The 12,931-nt window shown below is 38.9% G+C and overlaps 1 pseudogene; it reads left to right on the top strand.

Annotated features, from left to right (window-relative positions):
* Positions 1-12,466: 12,466 nt before the first annotated feature.
* Positions 12,467-12,917, top strand: LOC103288146 (double homeobox protein A-like; annotated as a pseudogene).
* Positions 12,918-12,931: the final 14 nt, after the last annotated feature.

The raw sequence follows: 12,931 nt of genomic DNA on the forward strand, positions 1-12,931 counted from the left end.
ATGAGATCAAGAGGGTTGGGTTTCTTGTTTTGTTTTGCTTTGACGGTTAAGCAAAGACAATTTGATTAGGTAACATTTGAGCAGAGACCTAGAGGCAGAGAAGGGGTGAACTTTGAAAATATAAGAGAGATGAGCATTCCATTTAGGAGAAGCAGTAAACGTGAGGGCCGTGGGGCTGACCCTGCTCAACGAGTCTCAGGAAGAAATGCATCCTTGGTTGGAACAAGGGGTAGAGAAGTAGGAGGGAATTAGAAATGTCACTAAGCATTTTGGTAAGGATTTCAGCTTTTTTCTTCAGAGGATTATGAGCATAGGATTGGCATGATATGACACATGTTTTAAAGGAACAACTCTAGCTGTTATATGGATCATGGACTGACAGGGGGCAAGAGGTAAAGTAAACCGTTTATGGAATGGTTGTATTAGTCCAAGTGAGACATCATGTTGGTTTTTACCAGGGAAGCAGTGGTACAGGTGGAGAGAAATAAATAAATTGCGAATTTATTTTGAAGGTTGAACTTACTAGATATACTTATGGATTAGAGGTGAAGCGTGAGAGAGGAAAATAGTGTAGGACAGATCCTTTTTGGTTTGGTTTTATTTGCTTTAATAATTGGATGGGTGGAGTTGCCATTTTCTGAGATATGAAGGCTCAGGAGAAGTAGATGAGAAAAGTGAAATCAAGACTTTGATTGGGCTATGTTAGGTCCAACATACCTATTAGGCATGCAGAGTTCTGGGAAAGTATGGCCCTGTATATTTATTTATGTCAGTGACTTCAACATAAAGGTTGTGCTTTAAGACAAGACTAGATGCAAGATCACTTAGGGAATGAGTGTAGGTAGAAGAAAAAAGAGGGTCAAAGACTGAGCTTTAGAGTGTTCTTATATTTAGAGTTCAGGGATGTGAGATAAAACCAGCCACTGAGATAAAAAAATAAGTGCCTCAGTTGGATAATGTAAAAACATTATGTAAGGTAATGGGTATATATATTTAACTGACTTTTTTAAAACAATGCCTTGTACATCATAAACCACCAATAAATAAAACATGTTTCATTCATAGTAACCTCTCTAACTTTAGGCTTAGTCTAAAAATTTTAGTATCCATTGCCCAATGGGCATTAGCATCTGACTGTTCTCTTAGCACCTCAAAGTCAAAATATCTAACACAGATTTATCACCTGCACCATAAACCAGATGACCCAGTTATGTTCTATACCTTGGTTTTGAGTATCAGTGCTCTCCAGACTAGTTAGAGTAAAATTCCTTTCAAAAAGATTTATGTTTATTCTGCTGAAGTGCAGAGTTTTATGCACTTGCTTTCTGAAACATAATTCTGTAACAAAAATTCAAGTTTCTTAATGACGGCATCCCAGGCCGTCAGTGATTTACACCAAACCTTTTTCAAACCATCCCATATTCTTATTTATTTGTTCATTTGTTTGTTTGTTTTTATCCTCACCCAAGGATATTTTTATTGATTTTAGAGAGAGAGGAAGAGACAGAGAAAGAGAGAGAGAAACATCGATGTGAGAGAAACATTGATCAGTTGATTCCTGTGTGTGCCCCAACTGGGAATCAAACCCACAACCTAGGTATATGGCCTGATGGTGAATCGAATCCACAGATTTTGGTGCACAGGATGCTTCAACTAACTGAGCCACCTGGCTAGGGATCTAATAGTTTTTAAGACTAGCTTGTGCTGCTATGAATATAGGGGTGCATATATTCTTTCTGATTGGTGTTTTGGTGTTTTGAAAATATATTCCCAGAATTGGGATTGCTGGGTCAAATGAAATTTCATTTTTAATTTTTTGAGGAAACTCCATACTGTTTTCCATAGTGGCTGCACCAGTCTGCATTCCCACCAGCAGTGAACTAGTGCTCCATTTTTTCCACATTCTTGCCAGCACTTGTTGTTTGCTGATTTTTTGATGATTGCCATTTTGACAGGTATGAGGTGATGTATCATTATGGTTTTAATTTGCATTTCTCTGATGATTAGTGACTTTAAACTAAGATTTGGAAACAGCCCAAGTGCCCATCAGTAGATGAATGGATAAAAAAGCTGTGGGACATTTACACAATAAAATATTATGCAGCTGTAAAAAAAAGAGAGAGAGAGAGAGAGAGAGAGAGAGAGAGAGAGATCTCTTACCCTTTGGGACAACATAGATAGACCTGGAGGCTATTATGCTAAGTGAAATAAGCCAACATGAGAAAAACAAATATCATATGATTCTCATTTATTTGGAATCTATGAACAAAATGAATTGATCAACAAAATAAGACCCGAAGCATGGAGGCACAAAGCAGACTGACATACCTCTGTATGGGGATTAGGGGGACAAGAAGAGATAAACCAAAGAACTTATTTACTTACTAGAGGCCTGGTGCACAAATTCGTGCACGGGTGGGATTTGGCAAGCCCGCCCAATCGGGGTTGGTGGGGGGAAGCTGCAGGAGGTTGGCCGGCTGGCCTGGCCCCTGATTGGGCCAGTTGGCCGGCCGCAGTGCGCATCATAGCAACAGGTCGTTCCAGTTGTTCTGGTCATTCCAGTTGCTTGGCTTTTATATATATAGATAGCCCATGGACACGGGCAATAGGGTGAGTGAAGACCTGGGATGGAGGATGGTGGTAGAGGTTTAGAGAAGGAGGGTAAAGGCGGGGGGTGGAATGGGAGACATCTGTAATACTATCAACTGTATAAATATATATATTTAATATATATATATTAAAGAAAGTAATAGTTTGCTCTAGTCAGTTATCAGTAAGTCCCTTTTATCAAAACTGTTCTGTATACTGTTGTCAAGTCACTCTTTGAATTAACTTTCTTTCCATCTCTGTTTGGTGCAATAATATTTAGATTGTTGCCACAATAGCACAAGTCCACCTTACTGGAAGCTCACCCATCTTCAAGGGTGTCTCCAGTGAAATGTTTTCCCAAAACTTTCCTGTCTTCAGTCAGAAGGGCCCTCACTGTCCTCTCAGAGCACTTGGCTTTCAACCTGCCTATACTACATCCCACTTGTACCTAGTACTTCTTTAAAAATTATTTGTGCATGACCTCATTTTCTCTTCCAGATTTGAAACTGCTTGCGAGTTTGTGAATATTATTTACTATTGAAGTAATTAAACAAGTAGACTGTGCCGTGCTCAGCACAGCCAGGGGTGAACCTGAGGGGGAGTGGTGAAGGATTAAAGAAGACAGACAAGAGAATAAAGCTGTGGCTAGGTGGGACACTGCTCTAGGATGGAAAGACAGTGCCACAGGCTGCAAGCCGAGTCTTTATTTTATAGCCAGATTCCATGAGGCTGAGTAAGGGCGAGGTCAAGATGTTTACAATGTTCTCGCAGGTTTCCAATCTACTCAACTACATGCACCTGAACTCTATCAAGTCCACATTACTCAGCCTCCTGGGACCACAGGTTCAGACCATAAGGTCAAGCTTACAACTCCAGACTTGGCTATAATTGTACTGGGAGGGCTTTGCCCTCCAAGCTGGGACTTGCATGTGGCTTTGCCTGTGCCCTCTCATTAGTCCGAGGCTTGAATCTGTCTAAACGCTGTAGCTGCTCTCCACAGTAAACCATTAGACAGAGATGGCTCTAATGCTTTGGTAGCCTACATATGCAAACCAAAAACTGAAGCAGAGCCAATCCCTGTGCACTTGTATGGGAGAAAACAAAGTTTGAGAACAACTAATCACAGGCAGCCTACTAGACTTTCCCCCAAAATGCAACCACTTCAGCTCTAGACAATCAAATGATTTTCTTGCTTTGCTTCTTCAACTGCTTGTTGAAGGAGGTCATGGAAAGGATGCGATCTTAGGTTGACCTGGGAGCTGGAGCCGGGCAATCGGAGTCTCCGCACCTCCCCCTCAGTCCTTGGAATGTACACTCTTCCCACAGCCAGAGTTTTTTTCAAGGCCACAGCCTTGAGAGTACAACGTGTTGTTGAGACCATCTGGATGGTATAAATGGCTGAACCCCGTTAAGGCCTTTATATAAACTTTCAAGATTCTGGTGGGCAGCCGCAGAGATCCACTCATCTTGTGGCCATCCAAGACAAGCCGCCTATATATAAGTTCCCTTGCTTATTACAACTACCACCTACCAATCTGGAGAGGTCTGCTTTCTTCTTCAGTCTCTCCTAGCCCTCCTCGTATGGAGACCAATTTCAGATGTCACCTGGGAAGCTCTGAGCGTAGGAGCCAACGATGCTCCATGAAAGCCTTTCCCCAGCTCTTGCCAAAGGAGTGTGCTCTTAATCATTCTGAGTTCGGTGCTGCCTGATTTGAATTCATTTTTGCTCAAATAAACACTTGAAAATTTTAATGTACCTCAGTTAAACCTTTAACACTTCCACCACTAACATCTTTCCCACATGTTTTTTTAAAAAGTTCCCTGAATATGTGTTGAACTGTAGTCACTGTACGCCAGTCATTGTTTTACAAAATGAAGTGCTGATGCCCCACGAGTTTTAATTACCTGCCCAGAGACCACATAGTGACCTGGACGGAATTATGAGAATTATGCTAAATCCAATTGTTCCTCCAATTACTCCATAGTAAATTATATTTTAATACAATAGGATATTGTTTGACTTTATAGTATTTCAAATCAACAATTCTGTCAGTCTTGACAAAGAAAAATATGTAATTTCAAATGTCAATAAATATATATATACTTATCCAGTTATGCACTAAGAAAACCAGTAACTTCTGTGTTGTAAATTACTTGCAAATGTCTTTTTATCATTATTTTGACTTCTAGTTTTTATTTTTTTAAATTGAGATATAACTGACTCAGCAAAAATCTGCACATATTTAAGATATATCATTTGATGCTTTTACATATGTGTATACACATGAAACCATCACTGAAATTATGATAGTGAATATATCTATCACCTTCAGATGTTTCTTTCCTCAATTCCCTTTGCAATCATTCCCTCCTATTTCTTTCCTCAATTCTCCAATACCCATCCCACCCCCACCCTAGCAACCACAAAGCTACTTTCTGTCACTATAGAGACACTTAGGAGGCTAATCAGAAGAAAATGATGATATTGTGTTACAATATCAAATTAAAAATTAATCCATTAAGCATGTATTTGTTTTTTGTTTTCTTTCACTTTGCTTAATTATTTTGAGATTCATTCACATTTTGCATTTTGCATAGTTTCCTCTATGTATTGCTATAAGTAATATTCCATTGTGGGGACATACCACAATTTGTTTACCCATCACCTGTTGATGGAAATTTGGGTGATTTCCAGTTTTGAGTTATTAAAATAAAGCTTCTATGACCATATGCTTGAGTAACTAACTAGGAGTGAAATGGCTTGTTCATTCAGAATTATATGTTTAACTATTTAAGAAATTGCCAAACTATTTCCCAGAGTGGTTGTACTATTTCCATTCTTACCCACAGTATATGGGACTTCCATTTCTTCCACATCCTTGCCTCAGCTGACTTGGTTTGGCTATTCCTTTTTTTTTTTTTTTCCCCTTCTAATAGATGGTTCCCCTTTGAATTTCAAAACACTTCGCAATTTAGTACAATGTGGTAAATCCCTTAATGTAAGTAAGTAAAAAACAAACAAACTTTTAATAATATAGGGAAGTGAAGTCAAAGAAAGGTTAGGGGAGACTTTTAAAGATTTACCATTTGAAAGACACCTTGACATTATCCAGCTAGAAAAGAAAAGAAAAACAAGTAGCAAAAACATAAAAGTATAAAAGATCATAGCATGTTTAGAGACCGGAAAAATGTGTGTGGGTAGTGCATGAGTGGTGGGAACATAGTTGGAAAGAAGGGTAGAGAGCAGATTTTAAAAGAATGTTTCCTCAGAAAGCATTTTTTGAAAGTAATTTTCATTTTCACATGTTATTATATATATCCATAAACAGTACCCACTGTTTTTTCCCTCAGTGTTCATGTTTGTAAATTTTATTTAGATGGTATCATACTTCAGGCATCATTATAAGCCATGTCTTTTCTTAATTTAATACTGTTTCTGAGAAATGTTCATGTTGTTGTATGTGGTTCTAGTTCATTTATTTTACCTGCTGATTAGTATTCCACAACATATACCTATCCATTTTCCTGTTGGAGAACATTTAAGATGTTTCCAAATGTTTCCATTTCAAAGGATGCTGCAACACTTAGGAATATTATTCCTTGGGAAGTATTTGAGAATTTCTCTATTGCAAATACCTAGAGTTGGAATTGTATCTTACTTGTGGCATTTTCCGTTTTTGTTGTTGTTGTTTTTTTTTTTTACTGAATCATGAAGTATTTTGTTACATAGTCTTAATAATTGTATTATTTCCAATAATCTTTCTTAGTCACTCATTGCTCTTCGGCCTTGACAGAATCAATGCTATTGTTCCAAGTCTAATGAAAATCTTTGCCCACAAAAGTAATGGTACAAAACATGGAAATTTAGTCTTTAAAAGTAGCTGTAGAGAAGAGGACATTGTGTTATATGCCCCTCAAAAAAGGGGATAGAAGAATAAAATAGAAGTCCAAAGAAATGTATGAGGGATAAAGAAAAAAAAATACTTCTTGGTTATCTTTCTAGTCCCTCCCTAGGGGTGGTTTAGGTTGGAGGCTAAGAACCCTGGTTTAAGAAATCAACTATCTCTGCTTTTGTCATGTTTCCTCATCTCACAATGCTCTAAATTTATTCTCTCTAGCTTATTGTTTTTTTACTTTGTTTTTGTTGTAGGCACTATTACAGGTGTCCTCTTCCCCCCCAACCCCCCCCCCCCCTGCCTTTCCTCACCTCCACCCAACAACCCCGCCCGCCTGGTCAGCTCTCCAAGGGCTATGCATATATGTTCTTTGGTCAATCTCTTCACCAAGAAGTAAAATAAAATAAAATAAATAAATAAATAAATAAATAAATAAAATAAAATAAAATAAAAGAATGTTAAGAGGTCAAGTATCTCAAGGTTGGGGACAGGTATTCTATATCTGTGCTCTTGAAAAAAATAAAGTTCTGAAGAATGGGCTGGATGGAAAAAACACTGTCAGCAGAAAGATACTTAGGGGTCTAATAAAAAGAAAATGATGAGGGTCTAAATTTATGTTTTAGTTTCCAAATAAAGAAAAATTCAGCACAATGTATTTTTAAAAAACATAATTTAAAAATTCCCTCTCTGCCCCTTACCCCTTTCTCTCTCTCCCTGTCTTACTGTCTCACTGTCTGTGTCTCAGAAAGACACTGATTTCCCTAAGGTGCAAATCTTTTACTTCACACTTATGATGGAACTAGAGACCTGATGCACAAAATTCATCCAAGGGTCTTGGCCCTTGCAGCTGTGGTGGCTTGCATCGGCCTCGCAGCCCAGCTTCGACCGGAAGGTCATTCAGAATGTCATCCAGAAGGTCATTCGGCTGTCCGGTCTAATTAGCATATCATGCTTTTATTATTATAGATTCCCTGGGAAGGAAAGCTTTTGAATCCTTAGCACTCTTTATTCTGTCAGAGATTTCAACTGCTGCTTAGTCTTTAATAAGAGAAAACTCACCAAAATTCCTAGCACAAGGCTTTAGAGAGTTTACAGAGGGTTTTCATTAGATTACATACATCTTCCCATTCAGTGCCACATTCTCTTTAGTAACTCCATTAAGTGAGAATAATTATTCTTGCAGTGTATTTGAGAGTTCCATAGGGTAAAATCCACAGCCTATGGTTTTTACTCTGATCACTCCCCTTAATAATAATAAAAAAGTTTAAGTTAAAGTGGTGTATGGTATAAATTTATAAGTAATATTATGCCTCCGGTATATAAAAATTTTATCAATTATGGCTAAAAAATTACAAAAAGGCCCTTTCCACAAATTTTATTTTTCCATAAGAAGGAGCGGTAATTTTACAGTATAATAAAATGGCTATATTATGTTTTTCCAAGTCTATCTTAATGTGTTATATTAGAATGAGCTGAAAGCAATTTCAACTCTTCATTAACATGCATTCTGAAGTATGTCAAACATAATCCTAAAAATGCTTCTCATACATTAAATAGAATACATTGCCCTACAGCAATGATTACTAACTTGTTTTGGTATAGAAAAGAATAATTACTTGTGTCCTTTTGCATACAAAACACTGAGCAAGTCTTCAGGGAACAACTGTTTGTATTTTACCTGTTTATGTGTTTATGTGTTTATTAAACAAATATTCACTGAAGGCATAGTTGTTAGCAGACAGACCCAGCCCTAACTTCATAATGCTTACATTATTATTATTTAATTATTAATGTAGTTTGCAGTATTAAGGTTCTTTAATACATCTCTACTCCAGGGTTTTTCCAACTTGGCACATTGATAACAACCAAAAATGTTTCCACATATTAACAAATGGCCCCTTGGGAACAAAATCTACCCCCTATAGAGAATCATTGCTCTATTAAAACAAGAAGAGAGAGAAGAAGAAAAAAAAAAAGCCCAGCCTGCATGGCTCAGTGGTTGAATGTTGACCTATGAACCAGGAGGTCAATTCCAGGTCAGGGCACATGCCAGGGTTATGGGCTTGATCCCCAGTGTGGGGCATGCCAGAGGAAGCCAATCAATGATTCTCTCTCATCATTGATGTTTCTATCTCTCTCCCCTCTCCCTTCCTCTCTGATAACAATAAAAATATATTTTAAAAAATAAGAATAGAATGTTGTGCTCTTCACTCTAACTATTGCTATTTTAAATATATATATTTAAATATATATTAGTATATATACACTGAATGGCCAGATTATTATGACCACCTGACGTTTGTAGGCAAATTAGCCGTATACTGCATCAAATAGGATATGGATGCCGAAGGCCTGTTGGAACACCTTTGCTGTCTGCAGTTACCAAGATAAAAAGTCTCCAATTCTCACAAGAACACAAGGATTGGACAGTGGAGCATTGGAAAAAAGTCAAGTGGTCCGATGAATCACGTTTCCAGTTGCATCATGCAGATGGCAGAGTGAGAATTTCATGGAAACAGCATGAAAGCATGCACTCCACATGCATGAGTACAACCCTTCAAGCTGGTGGGGGCAGTGTTATGGTTTGGGGCATGTTCTCCTGGCATGATTTGGGCTCTTTAATTTGTGTGGAACAATGTCTGAATAGCACAACATACCTAAGTATTGTTGCTGATCAAGTTCATCCTATCATGTTGATGGCGTATCCCAATGGAGATGGCTTCTTTCAACAAGACAATGCACCATGCCACGGTGCTCGTATTGTGCAGGAGTGGTTTCAAGAACATGAGGGAGACTTTACCTTGCTTAGGTGGCCCCTACAATCACCAGATCTCAATCCAATTGAGCTTGTGGGACGAAGTTAAAAGAGCCATCAATCATCAAATCTCACTGGACAGTGCTATTCATCAGGCATGGTGTCAGAGTCCTCGCATCACCTTTCAACATCTCGTGGAGTCAATGCCAAGAGGAATCACCACAGTATTGAAGGCAAAAGGTGGCCCAATGAAGTACTGATGGGGTGGTCATAATAATCTGGCCACTCAGTATATATGACTATTTCTAAATGATACCCCAAATTTAGATAAAAGTTAAAATAAAAATTTTTATTATGTTATGTCATAACATGCCAATGTTATTTAATAGCTTGATATTTTGTGGTATATAGTCCAAGCAATTAGATGACTGAATGAATATTCAATTTTCATGTGGAAATATAGTAGGTTTTCTTTTGAAATGTAATTTTTCATACTCTTATTTTAAGAAATGAAAGAATTAACTTTTCTTCTAAAATCTCATAGTAGCTCCAAGGAAGTATAATTACACAGGGGTCGCCACCCAGCTTCCCTCTGTATGACACAAAATCAAACCACTGCTCCTTTGTGTGTAAAATTAAGGAGAGGTTTCTGGCTTGCATGGACACCAAAGGAAGGGACTATCACTACTTGCTCCTGGGAGAGGTGCAGAAAATGTAACTAAGACCTTGTCTATACAAAAAGAAATTGACAGCCAGTTTGAAATGGAATTGCCATGGCCTGGAGCAAAGAATATCCTTACATGATATTATTCTACAATGTCATTATAATTTTCTCCAGATTTGTGTTACCCCCTTTACCTATAATAGTACCTCGCACCCTTGGGAATCAATAAAAAATCATATTTTTGGTGCTTGGAGACAAAGGTAACACATCTCTTGATATTTTAGAATTACAACAGCATAATGTACAATTATCCCAAAGAAACTTACAAACTAATTCTTTGAATGTCTGGCAGCAATTTAAAAATGACATGAAAGGATTTAATCCCTTCCACTGTGTAGAGGCCCCCCGGGAAGGCACCTGAGCATTCTATATTGGCCCCTCTTGCCCTTATGGCCAAGAGGGACCCTCTTCTCGCAATCCAATTGCCCAAAGCTGCTGCCTGAGCTTTCAGTTCATGCCGAGGTTGAAGCATCATGGCGGCTGGTACCATGGATCTGTCTCTCGCCCAGTGGGGTGAGCTGGGCCCTCCCTGGAGAAGAAACCTGGGTTCCCCAAGATATGTGATCAGTGCCCGGGCATCGCCAGCAGGCGAGGGGATCCCAAGGCAGGTGCTGGGCGTGGAGGCCACAGGGGCATAGGCTACCAAGGAGACAGAACTGAACCTCACATCACCCTGCTTGACCCCAGAGGATGGCTGGTTAGCCAGAGACAGGTAAGATTCCTCAGGGAAGGAACAACCTAAGACAGGCACAGTCGCAGTGGGGCCATCAGGAGAGAACTTGGGGGTCAACAGAGGTGGGGCACAGACCCTTACCTCCCCCCCAACTTTGCAGGGGCCTGAACCTTCACCCCTTCTGAGGGAGGTCTCCTGCCTCCATGGCTGCTTTGCTTCCCATGCACAGCTCAAATCGGGACCCAGGTAACAGACAGAGACTTGGCCAACAGCAGCTGCCCTCTCACTGCAACAAGACTTGTTCGAGATGTCTTGTACCCATGATGTGGGGAAGTGGGTTTTTGATATCCAAATCCAGCCTAGTACCAGGAATGTTCAGGGCCTACTCAAGAAGGCAAATAATCCTTTCCACTAATATACACAGGGTAAAATAAGATTGTTGTTAGAGTGTTGAGTTTGACAGTAGAATAGTAGTCAAGTTTTCAGAGTAATTTAAATTGGCTAATTCAAATAAGCGAATATTCTAGAAAAATTGATTGTACGGTACAAAAAGCTGTTCCTAAAGTGTTAACAAAAATTTTTATTGGCAGTTCATCTCATGGTAAAATTGCGTAAGATGTAATGAACCTAAAGCAGTCATATTTTAGCACAAAAAATTAAAATGTAAAAGCTATCAAGACTACATTATAAAGTTTCCAAAAGCCTCCTAATATTTAAATAAAAAAGGGGATGATAGTAGAAGAATATCATGTAAGGAAAAATATCCTGTAAGTAAATTACATCTAGAAAATTTGTACTTTAGAAAATTAACTTTCATTTGTAATGCTAACAGCAAGACACCCATGAAAAACACACATGGTGTCAAAACAAGTCAGAGGAAAATCATTTGGGCAAAAAATGAAAAAGGATCCCAAGTCAAATTTATAGAAAATATCCCTTTATTAACTTTTGGTCTAGAATATGTTTGTATATTTTCAGAAAACAACTCCAAGACCATGTGGATTCCTGCAACAGAGAGGAATTGACAGAACTGCTCCAGCCATGAAGACAGAAGAGAAACAGTCCAGAGATGGAAGACGCTGACAACGCCTTGCCATACTAGCAGACAGCAGCTGTGCGTTGCTGAAGAATCCCCAGGACCAAACCAGAGACGGTCGGACCTGCATCACCACCATTTGTCCACCAACCAGAACTGAAATTTCATTGCTGACATGTACACATAAGTAACTGTTTGACATTGAAATTGGGACTCAAAAGAACTGTTGGCCCAGAAAGAAACTCACTACAGACTGATTCATTTGCCTCTCAGCATAACCATTATGGCTTGTCTCATTTTCAGTTCTTATAAGTGTATTTCTTGTATCACATGATCTCACGCATCTAGGGGAAATAATGAACAACATAAACTGATGAACAAAAACAGACCCAGAGACAGGGAAGCATCGATCAGACTGTTGGACCTCAGAGGGAAGGTAGGGGAGGGTGGGAAAAGGGGGAGAGATCAACCAAAAGACTTGTGTGCATGCATATAAGCCTAACCAGTGGTCATGGACAACAGGGGGGTGGGGCATACGTGGGGAGGGGTTTGGGATGGGAATGGGGGGATGAGGACAATTATGTGATACCATAATCAATAAATAAATTTTTTTAAAAAAATCTCATAGTAGCTCAATAGTTATAAATCAAAGTGTGTATTAAGTGAATATGAATAGTTATGTAACGCAAAATGGTTACCCTGCAACATTAACATTGCTTTATTGCTACTGGTTGAAGACTGAGACTTCTGGACTCTCTTCCAACATTGCCCAAACCACTCTCCAAACAAGACTATGGCAATAATTCATAGACAAAACTGCATCAAGTTTACAGAAGATCAGTTGAAAATCCTCATCAAAGCATTCAGCCAAAAACCTTACCCAGGTTACACTACCAAACAAAAGCTGGTTTTAGAAATAAAAACTGAAGAGTCCAGAATCCATATTTGGTTTCAGAATGGAAGAGTTAGTCCTGGAGTCTGGAAAAGTTCAGAACCTGAGGAGTACTTAGAAGCAAGGTGAGACCAAGATCACCCTGAAGAGAGGATTCAAAGTAGAGAAGATGCCGGTGTCATGCCAACTTCCTCTCGATTACACATCTTCATCACGGCACGTAGGAAGAACCCTTACACTGACATTGATTCCAGAGTCAAGCATCCAAATTTGGTTTTAAAATCGAAAATCTAGATTCCATGTCCAGTGTAAAAGAGAACCTGATGAGCCCTTAATACAGAAACAAGTTTAGGAGCAAGATCTCCG

This window comes from Eptesicus fuscus, chromosome 7 (assembly GCF_027574615.1).
Source record: "Eptesicus fuscus isolate TK198812 chromosome 7, DD_ASM_mEF_20220401, whole genome shotgun sequence".
Classification (NCBI taxonomy): domain Eukaryota; kingdom Metazoa; phylum Chordata; class Mammalia; order Chiroptera; family Vespertilionidae; genus Eptesicus; species Eptesicus fuscus.